We start from the raw sequence: 20,742 nt of genomic DNA on the forward strand, positions 1-20,742 counted from the left end.
TCTAGGATAATAATCTGGACCAGAGATATTGATTTGAGAATCACTAGCAGAGATATTATAGTTGAAGTCAGATAAGTACATGAGCTTGCCCAGGAAGGGAGAATGCAGAGTAAGAAGAGAAAAGGCCCAGAACAGACTTTTGAAGGGAATGTCAAGTTTTGATTTCTGTTGGATCAACTGCTCATTAATAAAAAAGTGTTAATTAAGTTGTCAAAGCTTGAGAAAAAATAGAAGAAAACTATAAACACAGAGATAGAAAACTAAAGGAAAGTAGAGCAAGAATAGAAGGAAACTGTAACAAAAATGAAAATCAAATGAAGATAATATAAAATAAGACAATGGAAGGAGTAGAAGTTTATCTCAACTGAAATTGATATGTATTCCAGACATGGCTTTGCCCTTACTGACAACCGGGCTGTATTTAGCTCTACTACCCAAGGATTTACAGAGTGCTTGATCTACAAAAACTGGATCCCACGAGGAATCCAGGGGCCCCCTTACAGCAATGGAGGTGCAACAATGACACTTAACTAGGGGATCCATGGGTACAATTATATATTGCCCCTCCCAGAAGCTACTGGTTAATACTTGCATACTTGAATTCAGGAACTCAGGAATAGAAGTGAGAAAGACCCTGTTTACCATCATTCTCAGGGACTCACTTGAGGAATTTGTGATTCCCATTCTAACAAATCTGGGCTAGTGGGTTTATAGAGGTCTTGGTACCTAGAGGGGAAAAGCTTCCACCTGGGGGAACAGGAAGAGTCTCATTTGCATTTAAGTTAGCTGTCCTCTGGTGCTCTATTTTCTGCTTTTTATAGTAAATGGACAAATACACTCATCACGTCCTGAGAAGACAATCGTGGCCAGAAACACGGACATCTCATGATTGAGGTCCTATTGCACCCCACCCTGTAGGCATGCTATAAGAGTCCATCGGGTGTGCTAGCTGAGAGTGGGGATTCTAGAATGGTTAGTAGTAGAGAATGAGGATAAGTCTCAACTGTGGATTACAGAGCAGCTGCAATGGCAGAAGCTGTATTTCATCCTGCTATCCTTTTGTGATTTTTACCTAGGAAAAGAGACTCAGAATCCTGGAAGAGCTCCTTCTGGAATGTATTATTCAAGCCTAAGGAGCAGACTGTAGGGAATCCTGTGATGTGCAACCCAGATTCTCCACTATTTCATGACTGAAGCGTTCAGGCCTTGGGCATGTTGGTAACTCACCCCAGCCCTTGTCTGACATGTCTTGGAATTGACCTTGGCTGGAAACAGTCATCTTATCTGAGGCCATGCTCCCTTCCCAGGAGTAGCCCACTTCCAGGGGCTGACCAATGTGGGTATAAGTCACAGCCAACTTGCCCCAGTTTAGGACAACTCTGAAAGGTCATCGTAGTTCCAGAATTCCCTGTGGCATCAGCTGAGGTCTTTATTAAAATTACGTTGTATTCACCTCCTCCCTCTGCCCCATCCTGTTTTCTCCACTTCTCCCCAGTTTTGTCTCTTATACACTTTCCAATAAACTTCCTGCATTCAAATCTTCATCTGAACTTACATTTGGTAAAATAGGCTATGGTATATGCATAAATGGAGTACCATGAACTCCAAAAATGTTTATAATTATGCTTATTGAAATAGACATGTTAACAATAATTTTTTTAAAAAACTGACAAAATCCTCTTTAGAATATGATCCCAATTTGAGGTATATATTGTATGTTTACACATAAAAGCTCTGTAGTGATACACATCAAGTAATTATCTGTGTGTGGGGGGTGGGTGTTACTGATAGTTCTTTCTCTTCAGTCTACTTTTCTAAATTGTAATGTACCTGCATTTAATATATACTCTTTTTAAGGGATACATGAAATTGTAAAGAAGTATCTAAGGATAATTGAGTGGTGCAAGATACATTTCAAAGATAACTCTTTTGAGTGATGTTTCTATTCTTGTCTAAGACCAAAAGAGAAAAGAAATCCTTGGGATCTAGTAAGAAGAGATACTTGTTTCAATCATTTTGATGAATACAAGTTAGAAATTGAATGCTCTCATCAATTGTAGCTTCTTCTAAGAAATAGCAGGTTTCAAATGCATTAGGATTATTGTGTCTTTACAAAAATCCCTCAAAAGTCAATTCATTCATGAATTGTGACTTAAAGTGTCGAGGCTCAAGATTTGATAATTTCCAAAGTAGGGTCTATTTAAGTTAAGAGTTTTCCTTAGGATAAGTGTGCATTTTAGATTCCAAAACTTCTTAGTCAATTTACCTAAGATTGGAAACACTACCAACGCTGGGATATTTGTTTGTAAGTATATTTATACTTATTCCACCCTTTTGCATTTCCATTCCCCCTATATATTTATCACAGCAAGTAAGAAATGGCCAAAGTCTTCATAAATCTTCCCTCTCAGCTTTGTAAACCTGGTGCTATCAAGTAAACAGCTAGCTTCTTAAGTTACTAGAATAATACAGATCATGGAGAAGCCATATACTTATGGAGTCAAATTGAGAAAAATATCTTAGCTGTCCCTAAATAGTTTCAATTTTGAATATTTTCTCTCATTCTTACAAATTACTTGGAGGACTTAGAAAATGTCAATAGCTTGAAAAATAGTAAATAAAGGAATAACAGAATAAATAATTATAGTAAATTAGACAAAGATAGCCACTAAACATGGAAAATCATAAACTGGAGAAATACCAAATATCTTCACAAAAGCTACACCAATGGAATCCATATTAGATAGTCTAAAACTAGTGCCTCAGAGTTGGAGAATAATTGTCTGCTTGCTTGTCTCCTTCTCTGGGGGAAGTAGGGTGAAGGTAGACAGATAGCTAATCTGAATGGAAATTTCTAGAAATGAGAAAACATTTTTTGAGCTGTCCTTACAACCTTAACCTACAAAGACCTTTCAAAATTAACTTTGTATCCATAAAATTATTCTTCTTAAGAATGTGCTGTGGTTAAAGGAAAAATATATCTATCAATCAAATATGACTAAATATACGTTAGTTTTTACACAAAATATTAGTTTTTCAAACATAAAGAACATTTGCCCTTTTGTTCTTATTTCCTGGTAAGACACTTCAATCTAAAAACGATTTCCTCTGAAAGAAGCCCATTCATTTAAAATGATTAAACTTCAGCCTCTTTTGGAACAGAGTAATTTACAAAAATGAAATCAACTAATTATGCATTACTTCAAATTTGTACTTATAAAAATTACATCATTTTATAAAAGTTAGGATTATTTTATTTCTTTTTTGTTTATTTTTCAAGTTTCTATTTCCATATTATATGTACATTTGATTACCTAAGGCTCTTTTGTCAGTTTGCGTTAAGATTCCATCTGACTAAACAGTAAGAAAAGAAACAAATTTCTAAACACTTATCAGAAAATAAGGGCATTCTGGAACTTTCTTCTAGTAACTCAAATGGAAGTTATCATGTCTTTTTGATAAAGGATAAGAGAAATAATAATTATAGAATTTCAGAATGAGTCTTTATTTCTTCTTTAATTTTTTTCTTCCTACTCTAAGGAAGCTAGGAATTCTGAAAGGAAAGGAATTTGGAAGTGGAAAGAAACATCTTCTTCTGATAGGAGATGAACATGAACAGCAATTGAATTCAATTTTCACCAAACTAAAGAGCTGGATGCAAATAAATGAAACTGAATGACAACATATTGATACCGACCCGGATATCAGTTTCTCCCCATTAAACCCAGCAGATATGGGGTTAAAACCAAAACACTCATTCCCTGCTTACTCTCTGGCTTCCTGGCTCCAGAATCCACTATCCTCCATGGAGACAGACACCATCAAGGACAAGCACCTGGACTATCTCCCCCGACAAAGAGATACAGACTGGTGGGAAAGCTGCTTACCAGCAAGGTCACAGGCTTCCTCCTCTCTGCAAGTGTCTCAAGGCCAAAGACAGGCTGGTGAGAAAGCTCTGACCAGCAAGGCCATATGCTCCCCCTCCCCTACCTAAAGCCCCACATAAAAACCCTTCCTTTCAGCTTTTCGGGGAAGTTTGGGATTTCAGCGTTAGCTGCCCTCTCTCCTTGCTCAGCGCTGTGCAAAAATAAAATTCCTACTTTCTTCCACCACACCTGATGTCAGAGATTGGCTTGCTGCGCAACGGGTGAGCGAACTCACTTCAGGTTTGGTAACAATATTATTTTTTTAAAAAACATAGAATTGAATATTTTCAAGTTTATGACATTGAAAGATATAAAACTTGAAGTGAAATAAAAAATTGCAAAAGGAGTCATAGGCTCATTTGAATACATTACATTTAAAACTTTTGTCTGTTTAAAAATATCAAATTTAAAATGGAAAGACACTGGAGAAGTACTTGAAGAAAATATGATAAATGGTAATATGTTCCCAAACTAAAGCATTCATACAAGTTGGTAATGAAATATGAAGTGCCGAAAAAATAAGTGGGTAAACAATATGAATAGACAATTCACACAGAAAAACTAAAATGGTCAAAAATACAGTAAACAGGGTCAGCCTGGTGGCACAGCGGTTAAGTTTGCGTGCTCTGCTTCAGCAGTCTGTGGTTCACTGGTTCGGATCCCAGGTGTGGACCTACACATCACTTATCAAGCCATGCTGTGGTAGTCGTCCCACGTATAAGGTACAGGAAGATGGGCACAGATGTTAGCTCCAGGCTAATCTTCCCCAAAACAAACAAAAAAAAAAGTGAAAATATTCTACCATATAGTTATGAAAGAAGGAGATAAATTAAAATGATAGAAACTCTCATTTTTCAATAAGTCTAGGTTTTTGTTTTTTGTGTTATTTTTTTACTCTCCATTCTTTGCCAGCAATGTGCTGTATGAATCTATATCAAAATCATTAAAAATATTCATGATTTAAACCAATATTCTACTTCTAGAAAACTATTCTGAGAAAATAAGGAAATAATCTTAAAAACCAAAAAAGCTTTATGCACAAAAATATTCAGTATAGCTTTATTTTAATAGTGAAAAACAAGTTACACTATTGTGAAGTATTTTATTAAATTATATTATCAGATCAATGTAATGTTATGTTGCCGTTACTATTCTGTTTAAGGAAACAGTCTAGCAACAAAGAAAACCATTTCTGATGTTAAGGGGAGAGAGAAACAAAACTGCAAATATAACTTTATTGCTTTTGCAAAAGTATCCTATGTGTAGGAAACAAAAAGGCTGAAATTAAACCTCCCCAAATGTTAATAGGAGTTGTATTTTTGGAGGAAGTCGTTGATAATGTTTTTCTCTTTTTCCTTTTTCTCAATTTTCTAAATTTTTATTGAGTTTAAGTTGTTGTTTTCATTGAAATAACTTTTTCTTTTCCCTAAAAGATCAGAAAAAAATGAAATTCATCTTTTATTTGGTCTTCTATGATGCATTATTTATTTTCTATGAAGGCAGTGTTAAAAACTAAATTTTGTTCTGACATATTAATCACATTTTTCTCTCACCATTAAAATGGTAACATCCTACATATTAGTCTAAAATTCTGAACACTCAACAAAATGATAACCCAGTTTTCTTGTCCATTTGAGTTCATTTTGTTTGATTTTTTAAGCACATACTATGTAGTAGGAACTACCGTATTAAGGATTGATTTGCATTATCTTATTTGATCCTAACAGTCCTATGAGGTAAGTGTTTCCTCCATCTTCAGCAGGAAAAAAAAATGCAGTTTAGAGAAGTTAATTAATTTGCACAATATCATCTCAAAAATGAGTGGAGGAGCCAGTATTTGAAAGGTTGGAAGTCCATTAACAACTAATGAAATCCTTTAAATCTCCTGTGAAAATCCAGGAACTTGTCAAGGATTGTCAAATGTTCATTGGAAAGAATGACAAAATGCTTATAATTCCATTGCAATATTAGTATTTCCACTTTATTCACATTTCCTTTTACAAATACAAATTTTTAATTGTTGAAATTATAACATGTTAAATGTACATTTATAAATTAGTATGTTGCTATCCTTTCTTGACACTTAGCCAGACACTTTCCATGATTTTACAGAATTTTTATAATTACTTACAATATTTTTACAACATCCCATTGTGTGAATATAGCTGTCTTTATCCTCCTTAATAGAAGGCCTTTGGGTTTTTTTCTTCCCAATGTTTTCTTATATTCTATTACAAATAAAGATACACTGGATATCTTCATGAATATGGCTTTTTAGCTTTCCCTAAATAATTTCATTGGGATAAATTCCTGGAGTAGAATTGCTGTCAATTCTAGTGTAAATAGTCATAAAGCTGGCTGGAGCAATTTGAAAGAGTGAAGAAGAATAAATCATTTAAGTGGACTCTTTTAATTATGTACAAATGAAACAATCCTTCCCACGTTTAAACAGTAGCTGACCAAAAGGACACGTCCAGCTATTACAGTAGCTGCTCTAGGCTTCTCTCAATTGCGAAACCTGAAACAAATTGTTCACTACACAAATTCTCTTGACAGAGCAGTTAGTTGTTTCCTGGAGAAAATAATACAGAATAACATTCTTTCTTTCATATTAACTTTCTCTTTAATGATTGTATAGCATTTTGAGTGAAACAGATACATTGCCGCTCTACTAGACACAGACAGAGGGAAAGAAATATTCTTTTTTTTTTTTTTGTAGTGAGGAAGATTCACCCTGAGCCAACATCTGTGCCAGTCTTCCTCTATTTCATATGCGGGTCGCTGCTGCAGCATGGCCACCGACGAGTGGTATAGGTCTGTACCCAGGAACAAAACCTGGGCTGCTGAAGCAGAGCATGCCAAACTTAACCACTAGGCCGTGGGGCAGCCCTGGTAATATTCTTTTATAAACGAATAGTGTGATTGTATTATTGCACATGGAGGGAGCCTAGCTTAGTGGCTAAAGGGTGCACTCTGGATCTATACTCCTTTGGTTTGAATCCCAGCTCCACCATTTGCATACAGTGTAAGACCTTGAGCAAGTTTTTCAATCTCTCTGGGGGATGTATATATATATATACATATGATTTTACATACATAGTTCATATGTTAAGAAAAATATATTAAGAATATATATGTATATGTATGTATATATGTATACATATCTGTATAAATTAAGATGTCATATGTATTTTATATATTAATAAAAGTATGTTAAGACTTTAGGAAAATATATATTATATATAAAACGTGTATGACATCTTAATTTATGCATATGTATACTCACACAATGCATAATAAATTTTCACACTTATGATCTAGCCAGGACCTTAAGAAACTTCTGGCTTGACTTTCTATGGCTGGAAAGAAACTTTTAATTTACTTATAGCTAACAACCCCATTCGGCCAGGTATCTCAATCAGTTACACAGGAATACATTTTGCAAGCAACTTGTCTTTGTATATTGTTCCAGGAAATTACATTGCTTAAAGTCAGGCAGTCCATGGGTGAGTTATTCAACTTCTCTTTTGTAATGTTCAGGATAAGCTTTTGGTCACACCTGCTTTAAAAATACTCAGGTTAAACAACTCACTACATCATGTTCTTTTTTTTCATTTCATTTAGAATTTACCCCAAATTATTTTCTGTAAAAATCTTCATCTTTCCTAAATAGACCTCGGCTTACCTTTAAGCATGCATGAAGTAGATTTCTCTACCAATTAGTCCTAAATCAGTGCCTCAACTTTCCTAAGAGGACAGCAAGCCTATCCCGGAGAGCTGACTCATAGAGTATACATGTTCTTTCTTTAGTGGACATGCATAATTTTTCTCATTCTGAGAAGTAGGCAGAGAGCACAATCTCAAAACTCATTGTCATACATATTTTTCAAAAGTTCATTAAGAAAAAGATATTCATAATGGACATGCAGCCTCTTCATTTCTACAAATTGATGGCTCTCAATTTTTTCCCTATAGTTTATAACTGTGAAAGTTACAAACCCTGTCCTCAGAAAAATGCATCCATGCCCATACATGTCCACTAATGTACACAATTTACAGGATTCCTAGAACTCTTCTTTTATAGTTTATCTATCAACTAACTCCCTTTGAGTTCTTGAAATTTATTGAGAAGTTTTGTTCAAGATACTCCAAAAATCTCCCCAAGACCACAAATGTGTTGCTTACCTCAAAGATACTGTGACATTAGCCCCCATAATTTAATTTCTATGATTATTTTCTGTCATGATGACAACTGCGTAAATTAAGACACTCCCATAAAACTCCTTGCTGTAGTTATTCTAAGCATATTATTTAGGGCTTTGCTCATTACATCACACAAGATCCTGTTTAGGATAAACTTTAAATCAGAAATTACTGTGCTTCTCCTCAGTGGATGATTTGCCTTTATTTCCTGAGCAGTTTGAATGATATATCTGTTCATATCTCTTTCTTTAAATTTATAGCTAGAAAGCTAAGAGCTAAATCTGTGGCCAGTTACTGTAAGTGTTTAGGATGTAATACTGTTTTTTGAGCACTAACTTCATTACTGGCTCCATCTTACTTCTTCTTGGCCCTAACTTTATCATCCACTTCTTACTTATGTTACGTTGTTTAGAAGCCCCTTTATAAATATTGTATAACAATGCAAAGTAGGAAGAAAGAAAAGGTGGAATAAAAAGAAAAAAAGGTTTTTTCATTGTTATATTACATTATATTCAATTTCTTTCAAAGCAAGCAGTTAATTAAATATTGAATTCTGATTTATATTTTAAACTTTTATAAGACTTTAGAAAATTTAGAATAAAACAGAAGAAATGAATGAAAATTATTTTGTTAATCCACGTGTTCCATTGGTGGTTGCAAAATCTCAATTGCCAAGACTATTTTTTTAGCTACAAAACATTTTTATTATATAGAGAAGAGACTTTCAAATATATAGAAGAGTAGAGAAAATGGTATCATGAACACTCAGATAGCCATCGCCTTGATTTTAAAATGGTTAATATTTTGCCATATTTGCCTCTTTTAGTTTTTTTCCTATGAAAGTATTTTAGAGTAAATAACAGACAAAAAAGACATGAAGACACATCATTCAACACAAAGCCAGGATGAAAGGGCAAACAGACAAGTTTTTTTTTTTTTTAATACAGAAAGCAGAGAAATTAACATACTAAATAATGTATTCACAATGACTATAACACATCCTTTGGGAATTAGCATGTATTTGTAGGAAGCAAAACAAAACTTCCCATGGAAAAACCACTTTCATGAGATGATTAGGTGGACTTGGGTTTTGTTTCTGCGTCTGTCAGTTGGCGAATGAAGAGACCATCTTTAGAATGTTCCATGTCATCCATTTCATACATATATGATGATGTAATTGCAAGTGTTTACATCATTACTGAAAGCAAGTGATGTCATGCTAGTGGGGGATCCTTGGAACTAGCACAGTCGCTTTTTGTTAAATGGATCCGAAATATTTACAAATCCATCAGAACCACCTGTGGCAAATGTAGTGTGGATGTTGTGAAAGGAAATGACATTGACCAGGTAAATCTGCTCAATCTTATTTTCCTCTGGTCTGTGACACTTGAAGGCACTCTTCTGTACCTCAGGACTTGAGTCCAAGTACTTATCTGCCACTCAGCCTTCAAAAGAGCTTAATACATAATCCTGCTTGTTTAGAAACGCTCAAATGCAGTGCACAGTCTGGTACCAGGCTGGACTCCCAATCCTGCTGCACGTAGCCCATGTTTACGTAGCTCTGTAAGACCCACCTTAACACCCTGTGGTCGGCCATGCCTATTATCAGCTGGTCTCCAGACACTGAGAGGATACACACCTTTTCAGGCTGAGAGAAGATCCCGGCATTACAAGGAGTTCTGGGATCCTGAAATTTAACTCTCTGGTCCCAACTCATATTGGCCATCACATTCACTTCTGGAATATTATTCAACACATCTGATAGGGGCATCACGAGTTCAAAAGATTTTCTTGATCAGTGTTCAAATCATGCATTCTGAACTGATGGTCTAATCCCCCACCCTAGGCATGCATGGATTGTAGGATGCACCATGCAGGACAGTGCAGGCATGCTGGTACTTGAGCTGCATGGAGTTGGCCAGCACATCATGGAGATGCACGGACATGTCCCAGGAGGAGACTAGCAGGAACTGGGAGGTACTGGGGCTAAACTTCATTGAGGAGAAGCCATCCTCAGGTGGCTGGTTCAGCTTGAATTCGTTAGACCCAGTCATCTTGGACTCCTCTTGGAAGAAACTCTGCTGCCACCTGGGGCCGCCTTCTTGCTTCCCTCAGACATTACAAAATCTCACTTCCAGGTACTTTAGTATGCATCTCTGAAAGGTAATCACCTGTTTCTACAAAATCACAATAACATTTTCCACACCTAAGAAAATTCATAATAATCTCCTAATATTGCCTAATACCTAGTCTATATTAAAATTTCTGTTATCCTAACCCCAAAATACGTTTTATAACTGCCAAAGCTTCTTAACCTTAGACTGGATTAAGCAAGCATCCTCAAAGTTCCTATTCCCCTCTATTTAGCCATTTCATTTGCCTCCAAATGCCAACATGCCTCTGCATAGCTAAGTGGTTAGTAAAAATGAAGTGCTGGAATTGATCATATTGTGATCCCCTTCAGTAGCAAGAGTTAACTCTAGACTACTTGTCACTAATAAAAAAATTATTGTCTAGGAAAATTTCAGCTTGCTCCAGTATGCATTAGTTTTTAACATGGGTTCACTGTACCCAAAAGCTTACTTATTTACAACATTTCTAGCTTCGAAGTAAAGAAGAGCTTCTCTTCCAGTTCTTTCAACAATGTTAAACAATGTCATCTTTTCAACATTTCATTATATTCTCTGCCTCTCTTTAAAGAAGTAGATGCTTTCTTAATAATTTATGCCACTCCTTGTGTATGTTCAGCTCCTATTAAACATAGTCTTATTCTTTTATGTGCTGTGGAAATATTAGAGATAAATTTCTTTTTTTAAATTTCCTCCCAGCAGCATTACCTCATACACATTGCCTAATTTTATAAAGCATCCGTAGATCAGGGATCTGGCATATGCTGTTTTATTTTTAAAAACAAATTTCCCGTAAATGCAGTTTTCAGTTTACACTTATGAAGCCAAAATGTCAAGATGACTCAAAAACAATACGTTAAATTGCAAGTGAACTTTACAGATTTGATTTGGTAAAGATAGCACAAGATTCAATGAGACCGTGTGTCTACAAGATGCCTGAGTGAACAATTAGAGATCACTCAGGAAGATAACGTCAAAGGCCAGACCCACACCACTTATGCAAATACCTTGGGGTGGAATTAACCTAATAGAATGAAACATTCTCCTCCAAAAAAAATGTCAAAGCATGTGGAAAATGTTACTGAAGTGTCTCTTCTGACGAGAATTTCAAGGAGGAATAAACTGGAAAAGTAAGCACTTAAAATTAAGGAAATGGGTAAAGAAGTTACTGCACACGGGTTCCATCTCCTATTTCTACCCAGAAAGAATACCACTTATGACTGTGTTTTCCTCTGGTCAGGTGAAAGGAAATGTGTAAACACTGACAAGAAAATTTTCACATTTTGAGGTACGTGGGGTGCTACTCTGGTTTAAAATTGATTCAGCTTCAACTAAAGAAGACTGACTTTGACCTATCAAGCATACATTATACATCTGCTTTAACCATTAAAGAATGCATCAAATGCTATCTCAAATAAAAGAATGCGCTCTGTGAAGATAAGAAGGCATACTTCCCCTCCTACAATGTCAGTATCGGTAATGGCTGTAACAGTACTCCTGAAGATAACTTCCCTTTCCGGGACATCAGGATCATGTTGACCTGCTAATTTGCAACTGAATACCTCTTTGAAACTTTGATGAATATGTATCCTGGGCGTGTTTACTGTATGTTCTTTATTCTTTTCTTTTTCTTATGTTCTTTATTCTAAAAGATATAAAACTGTACTAAAACCATGCTTCTCTGTAATGCTTTTGTCCTTTGTGGAGACTGCCTTCTTGGCTTATAGTCCTCAGCCTGACTCAAGTAAAGGTCACTTTATCTCTTTTATCTATAGAATGGTTATTGGTTATTTTGTGTCAACAATACAAAGATTGAAATTATGTCAATCAAATGTTAAAAAAGAAAATTCAACTGAATAAATTTAAAGATCTAATTGGCTTTATTAGGTGATTCATGAATGGGCAACATTCCATCTAGCAACTAGAAGGGCAGTCTGAGGGGTTCTACAAAATGGAAAGTTTTTATAGGGAGAAAGACGGGGCAAGGGAGCTATTAGCAAAAGAAAAGAAAAGATTATTTTTAGGCCAGGCTATCTCCTCTTGACAAAAGGGAGCAGCAGGGGTCTTTATCATGCAGATCGCTTCTTCTTCTGAGGCATAGAGAGGGCCTATGGGATAGAGGACTTTACCCATGCTTGACCAGAAAGTTCCAGACTGTTCAATCAAGATTACATTTCTGAGGGGCCAGCCCAGTGGTGCGGTGGTTAAGTTCATGTGTTCTGCTTTGGCAGCCTAGGGTTTGGGGGTTAAGAACCCCAGCGCCAACCTACACACTGCTCATCAAGCCATGCTGTGGCAGTGTCCCACATACAAAAATAGAGGAAGATTGGCAGAGGTCTTAGCTCAGGGACAATCTTCCACAAAGAAAAAAGAGGAAGAATGGCAACAGATGTTAGCTCAGGGCCAAACTTCTTCACCAAAGAAAAAGATTATGTTTCTGAGAGAAGTTAAAACTGCAATTAGATTAAGCATTAAATCTGGGTTTGGTATCATGGGCTTTAGCATGAGTGATGCCATTTTAGATTTTCTTTTTAACACAACACGTTTGATCTTGATGTTTATGTGGGGGACTGGTCTTGGCCATGCCAAGATATGTCTCTTTGGCATGAGGATTATTGGGCTGGTTGCTTTTGATAAACTGGGACAGGGAAGGAGGCTCTGAGGAGTGTAACTTGCTTGCCTTTTGTTAAGAGACATTTACATTGTAAAGGAAATCTCCATCTGTAAAAGTCTCTCCCTCTCTGTACCAGGAAGAAGAGGGGGATGACTTTATCTATAGAAACTCTTAATCAATACCAAAGGCAAGGATTTAAATCTGCATAATAATCTTATTTCTGTTTCTTGTAACCTCCTGTAACTGACTCTGCCCACCCCCAACATCCTCCTTTGTCTTAGCTGAAGATGATATTTAAGGTGGGGGCTTCAGCCATTTTGGTGAGTTGCTCAGCTTGCCTGACCACTCTCATGTATACATGTTATAAAGCTTTCTTTAATTTTCTCCTGCTATTCTGTCTCATGTGGATTTAATTCATTCTCTGGCCAGACGAACCCAAAGAGGGTAGAGGAAATGTCTTCCTCCCCTACATTTATCACACATGAGCATTCCATGACTCCAAGACCTTTTTGGAAAGGATTTGAACAATAACTCCTCCACTTATCCAGAAGAAATAGATTTAATGAAGTGGAAGATTTATTCTGAAGAGTTGGAGGACTGAAAGCCTTGGAATATTGGTCCATATTTTGAAATTGAGATATGGTGTGGCATCAGTAGGCATCCCACATTCTATTCTCACAAGAGATTCATGGTTGGGGAAGGGTATGCCATTAAAATCCATCAACTCCTTCCAAAGGATGGTCTTAACTCCCACCTGCTATTTCATGTCATAAGAGAAGTGGAGCCAGGAGAAATCACTGTGTTGACACAAATAATCCATAATCAATCTATAAATCAAAATTGGGGTGAGTTTATTATATGAGCCAATTTGAGGACTATAGCCAAGGGCTTCCAGAAGAAGCAGGGTATACAGAGTCATTGTATACCCTCTTGGAGCAAAGAACATACATCACATAAGACAGGAATACCTCTTTTACAACAGTGATGAGATGCTTTGCTGGCACAGCAGGTCAGTGGTCACAAGGTGAACACAGCAGGTTGGTGCTCAGCAGGTCAGTGGTCATGAGATGAGTTGAAGCAGGTCAGTAATTAATCCTTAGTTTCTGGGTAGAAATGCTTATCCTTAAAGAAATACTCATATGGGAGGAGGCAACATCTTTATCTTTAAGGGCATTATTCTTGGCTTTGGGACATTGTTAATGCTTAAAGTAGATGTGCAATGCATGCTCAACAGGCCATGTCAGGTCTTTCTGGAAAAAAGGTCAGGCCAAATTAGTTTTAAACCAAATGGATTCCCCCTATACTCCAATATGTCCTGTTATTTTTCACATATTCATCAACTACAATACTCTGGTGAAGGAACCATAGGCTCTGTTTCTAATTTTCAGGACCTGTACATTTTATACCAATAAACTTTTACAGCAATATTGTCTAAATACCAAGATGTCAATAAACAGAAGCACTTCTGGAGTGATGGAATAAGGTCCTCTGAAAATTTCCTCCTTCATAAAAACAATGAGAACACTGGCAAAAATTATAAAATTTTTTCAGTACGCTGGAGTTTAACCAGAGTTGCAATAAGCCAAGGAGCATTTATTCAAGAAAAATATCTGAATCTTGGTGAGAATAGTGAGCTATGTGGCATTTGAACTTGCCTATTCCCAGCTTCTTCTTGGCAGCTCCATGGTAGTCTTGAATATCAGCAGCCTTGCAACCACCGTATCTGTGGACACCAACAGCATCACTGGAGATGTCAAAGTAGGTTTTGTGAAAGAAAAAACAGAGCTGGACAGTAGCTAAAGTGGTAAAAATAGATTTATTCAGAAAAACTATTGTCATGGGGGAAAAGAAACCTCGGTATAAAACTGAGCTTAATACCAAATAAAACAAGGGAAAGTGGGAATTTATAGCCAAGGAGCAGGGTGAGAGGGTCAGCAGATGGAAAATTACTAAGAGGGAACATCACGGGTAAGAGAGGATTCTGACTGAATTAGCATAACAAGATTCTTACCAAGGGCAGGCATCACCTGGGAGATGGGGGAGGAATTTGATCAGATATCAAGTGCCGTCAGATGATGAGGATAGAGGATTATGGCTAAACCACTCATTTTAACCTCTCCATCTGCCTTGTCCTGCTTCCCTCATTCATTTACAGGTATTTGTTCCTGAGAGCTCCCCTCGCAAAACAAATTTCTGAACACGAATCAGTATTTCAGAATCTGTTTCTAAGGGATCCCAACTTAAGATAGAAGCAGTAATAATACCATAGAGAGAAGGGATATTTGAAGCAGAAAAATTATTAAGAAGGCAAGAGGGGATGGAATTAAAAGCACTATTGGAGTATTGATGGAAAGGGAAATTTTGTTTATTTTGATAAGCTGAATGCAGGGGATGGGGATAGGTGGGGAACATTGTCGCAATAAGACCATGACAAAGGGAAGAGTAGTTCCTTTAAGAAAATTAGGACGTTAAGTAAGCAAAAATGGAAATATGTGCTGGCCAAGCAAATAAAATATTTGTCCACTACAAGGGAAATTCAGGAGCACAAAAATAAATCTCAGAAAGGGCTGGAAGCCAGAGACCTCAATAGCTTTGGGGAAAACAGAGAAGATTGTCTCTTTTTCTGTCTTCTCACTTCGATAATCTCTTTTTCCTCTGGTAATCCTCTTTCCTTCCTTCCCTCCCACTTTTCAAATTTACCCTGGCCAAATTTATACCACCCACTTCATCTTTTATTTCTATATGACCTCTGGTTCTGGTGCCTGCAGTTTACTTATCACTCCCGTATGAGTCCTGCTTTGCTGTAGTTCGCTAGACTTATCTGTATGAGCATTTACAGAAGGTGACCAGCGTCTGAGTTCAGAGATGTGGTGATTTTGTTTGGAGTACAGGGAGCACTTTAAATTGGCACTTAGCTCCCTCTCTGCCTGTAAATTCAAATCGCACCTCCTCTCATCGATCCACTGATGACTGGGCACCCGCCAGGTCAAGAGCACATTCTTAGCCCAATGGAGCTGTAGCTGGGTTTGGGTTTGGGGCTAGAGGATTTATTTTGCATCCTATTCAGTGGAGGCTTTTGTTTAATAGTCATCAGGCACCTGAGGAAGTTACAATATGAAATTTCATAGCCGTTCCCTAGAATTACTTTCCCAGGGGAAATCCTCAAAGAATACTCACATTTTACACTTATATGGCCAAAGAGTGCTTTGAAAAGTACATTTTCAAGGACACATTGGCCATTTTTATCTCTTTGTCTTGGAAATTACCTGATCCTTTGTGCATTTTTCATCGAGATATTAATCTTTTTACATTAAACAGTAGAAATTTGATCTATATTAAGGCTGTTAACTTATTGACATATAGACAGCAAACATTACTCACAGTTCATAATTTGTTTTTTAATGGTGTTTAATAGCATTCTCCCCACCCCCAGGGGACTGTTTTATTATTCTTCTTTATTTTATAAAAATAGCTTTAGAGACTTCTACCTTCAGCTGCAATAGATAAAAGGGATAAAATTTACCCTCTGACCACAAACAAACTTTAAAACTGAACAAAATATATAAAATAATTGTTTTCACATGTTGGGCAACAGGTAGCACATGAGTTTGATTCCTGAAAGAAGGAAACCAAATGCGGTAAGCCTCACAATCACATCAAGTTTCTTCTTGGGGACACATTCTGGAGCAGGATGAGGGATTCCCAGCACAGCACGCTGGTCTTTCCAGCTGGAGGAGAGAGTTCAGAGTCCAGGGGGCTGAGGTAGCTGCAAGTTCCTACACAGTCACTGCACAGCAGGACAAACGAGTTAAAAAGTCTTCTGATTTGGGGGTGGATAAATATCATAAAACATCAAAAATTGATAAAATCAATTTCATCAAAATTAAGAACTTGTGTTCTTTGAAGCACATATTAATAAAATGAAAAGGCAAGCTAAAATTGGGAGGAAACTTTGTTCCAACACACACCTCTGATAAAGGACTTCCCCCCCCCACCCCCCCCAACCCCCCAACCTCAGACTGGCTGCGATGTTGGCCTTTCCCATTCATTTGAAAGTGGGATGACTACCATTTCTGACAATGTTCAGAGCACGAGGTTTGTCTGCGCTCTGCTCGTAATCAAGTCAGCTCCCTCTGCTGGTGAAGCTGCTGGTTTTCATGGCCTGCCCGGCTCTGGTAGAACCACCAAACCAGAGGGGGCGGCAGGCAGGAAGGTGGTAGATGGAGTCGACCACAGGCTAATAATGCCACAAGCCCCACTCCTCTTACCCAAGGTTCAGTAGTATTTCTTGAATAAATGTTTCTCAAGTTTTATATGCCTTGGACAGATTTCCAGCATCCTGAAAATGTTGTTTTTGACCATTTTGCAGAGTTTTTTTCCTTTTTTTTCTTTTACTTTTTGATCCCCTTCAGTCATATCTCCCACCCTCCACCCACTTCTCTGGAAACTATCAATCTGTTCTCTGTATCTATGAGCTTGTTTGTTGTATTTTTATTATGATTTTTAATTTTACATATAAGGGATATCATATAGTATTTGTCTCTTCTGGCTGACTTATTTCACTTAGCGTAATGCCCTTGAGATCCATCCATGTTGTTGAAAATGCAAGAATTCATTCCTTTTTATGGCTGAATTTTATATACACATATGTATATGTATATGTACATATGTGTATATAAAATCCTGTGTGTGTATATATATATACATAATTTTTTTATCCATTCACCTATCAGTGGATGCTTAGGTTGTTTCCATATGTTAGCTGTTGTAAATAATGCTGCAATGAACACAGGGTGCATATATCTTTTCAAGTTAGTGTTTTGTTTTCTTTGAATAAATGCCAAGAGGTGGAATTGCTGAATCACGTGGTAGTTCTGTTTTACATTTTTTGAGGATAAAGCGTTTTTATCTAGATTGTGTAAAGAACTATCAAATTGCTATAAGAAGACATCATAGTTTTTTAAAAGTGGCACAATATTTGAGAAGATACTTCACAAAAGAAACTTTACAAATGGCCAAAATCACAAGAAAAGTTGCTCAGAATCTAGTCATCAGAAAAATGTATATTAAAACTACAATGAGGTAACAGTAAACACCTACTAGAATGGCTAAATTTTTTTTAAAAACCAGAAAATAATAAATAATAGCAAGAAAATGGAATAAGTGTAACTCTCATACATTGCTAATGGAACTCTAAAATGGTAGAGACACTGGAAAATAATTTAGCCATTTCTTACAGAGTTAAACGTAGATTTACTATGCAATAGCAATGTTATTCTTAGGTATTTTCCCGAGAAAGATCAAAATATAGGTCTTGTGTTGGTTTCCTATGGCTGCTATAACAAATGACCACAGATACGGTGGCTGCTACATCAGAAGCCTATTCCCTCATAGATCAGAAGGCCAAAAATTCAAAAGTCTCATCACTGGGCCAAAAACAAGGTGTTGACCCCTTTGCTTTCCCTCCAGAAGCTCCAGGGGAGAACCCGTTTCTTGCCTCTCGCAGGTTCTGGTGGCTGCTGGCGTTCCTTGGCTCGTGGCAGCAGTGCTCCAATTTTTAAGGCCAGCATCTTCAAATCTCTTGTGTGCTGTCTTCATATCACTGTCTCTTCCTCGTGTGCTTCAAATCTTCCTCTGCCTCTCTTATAGTGACACTTGTGATGGCATTTAGAGCCCACCGAGATAATCCAGGGTAATCTCCCCATCTCAAAGTCCTTAACTTGATCACATCTGCAAAAGCCCTTTTTCCAAATAAAGTAAGGTTTATAGGTTCCAGGGATAGGACCTGATATTATGGGAGCCTTTATTCAGTCTGCTACAGGTCTGTACAAAGACTCACAGAAATTTTATTCACAATGGCCAAATCTGGGAGTAAAATGTCCAACAATATATTAATAAATAAACAAGGTGTAGTACATTCATTTAATGGGATATTATTCAACTATAAAAAGGAATCATTACTGAAACATGTAACAACATGGATGAATCTCAAAATACTTATCTTGAAAGAAGCCAGACACAAAATAGTGCATATTGTATGGGTCTGTTTGTGCAAAACTCCAGGACAAATAAACCCAATCTGTAATGATAGAAGCACATCCATGTTTGCTTGGAGCTGGGGAGACAGACTGAGGATTGACCGAAAAGAAGTATAAGAGAACATTTTGTGATGATGGAAGAGTTACATGTTTCGATTATGGTGATGGTAGCGTGGGTGTGTACGCATGTCAAAACTGATCACCCTTAAAATGCTGTGAATCTTATTGTATATAAATTGAATCTCAGTAAAGTTAAATTCAAATATAGATTTTAAATGATTAGGATTTGTTCATTTTAAAAATTAAACTTCAAAATTTAAAAAAAATCTCATCTCCCACTATCCAAAATCACTTAGAAAAATTATTCCCATGTAAATATTTTTAAATACTTATCTATTTTTTATTGCATGCTTTTATTTCATTTTAATATTTACATTTTTATCCATTTTGAACTTATTTTAAGACAAATGAGGAAGAGATTTTTCTTTCTGGCCATACTGTTTTCCCCAAAACAGTCACAAAATAATCATTTTTTCTCACTTATGAGAAGTTCCGCCCTCATCATAACTAATTTTCCACATATACCTGGTTCTATTTCTCTATTGTTTATTCTAAGTTGGTTTGTACATTACTTTCCTTGATTTTTTTGTTTGCATTTTTAAAAAATTATTTTAACCTTAAGAATGTTTTGGTATCTAGGAGGCCAAGTCCTCTCATTGTTCCTTTTTCTCAGAATTTTGATGACTTTGTTTCTTATCTTTTATTTCCACATGACTTTTTATCTTCATCTAAGTTAAGAGACAAATATATATACAAAAACAAAACGAAACATAATCCCCTTGGGTAAGATTTTGACTGAAATAATGCTGAATGTATAAGTTAACTTAGGTATAAAGTATCTTGAAATATTCAGCCTTCTTATCCATAAATAAGGCATGCCCTCCACATATATTCAAAAATTCTTTTACATCCTTCACTATGATTATAGTTTGTTTTATAAAGACATTTCTGGTTCTTTGTTACATGCTACCTAAGACTCAAGATAACTTATATCCTCACTGGAATTACATTCTTTAATATTGTAAAGTAATACCCTTTATCCTTTTTACCATGTTTCATCTCAAATTCAACTTTTTCTGATGTTGATAATGGGTATAGTCTAATACCCCTTTGCTAACCCTTTTACTTTCAACTTTTCTGAATCACTTCATTTTAGTCAAGATTTACAATTGATCTACAGTTGGAATTTTTTGATCCAATAGAACTTTGTTGTTTTGTGTGTATCTCATTTGTATTTAGTTTCATAAAGAATGTCATTGATTTCATTTTAAATCCGATGGCTTATCTTTTGCTTTCACTTTTTACTTTTTACTGTATTTCCCTTGTTTTCTACCATTTTCTATATCATCTATTCTTTGTCTACATGCCTATTTTCCTAAGATAGATACACTCTATTTAATTTTACTAGCAGTTGCTAATATACTTTCTAATAATATGCTTACACCATATTTCTCAATTTATGCTTCAGAAATAAAGCAGTGTATATTAAATACTTGTTTCGTTAGAAAGCTTTTTGGCAAGTTCTTGTAATCTAATCCAATTTGGTTTATATAAAAATGGGAATTTTCTAGAAAGCTATTGTGGTATCTAGTGGAATCCAAGAAAGATTCCATTACACATGCCATAGGAAGGAGAAGAATGTACACAGCCAGACTTCCGGAGCTACAGGGACTAAGAATTTCAAAGCCATTGGCACTTCCATTTTTTTCTATTTCTCTCTGTGGATCAGTTTAATTTCTTTGTTACTATATATCAGAAAAGAACTTTAAAAT

The 20,742-nt window shown here is 36.2% G+C and overlaps 1 pseudogene; it reads right to left on the minus strand.

Moving 5' to 3' along the window:
- Positions 1-9,135: 9,135 nt before the first annotated feature.
- On the minus strand, positions 9,136-10,183 carry LOC103547556 (mitotic checkpoint protein BUB3 pseudogene; annotated as a pseudogene).
- Between the last annotated feature and the right edge of the window lie 10,559 nt (positions 10,184-20,742).

This window comes from Equus przewalskii, chromosome 32 (assembly GCF_037783145.1).
Source record: "Equus przewalskii isolate Varuska chromosome 32, EquPr2, whole genome shotgun sequence".
In the NCBI taxonomy this organism is placed as follows: domain Eukaryota; kingdom Metazoa; phylum Chordata; class Mammalia; order Perissodactyla; family Equidae; genus Equus; species Equus przewalskii.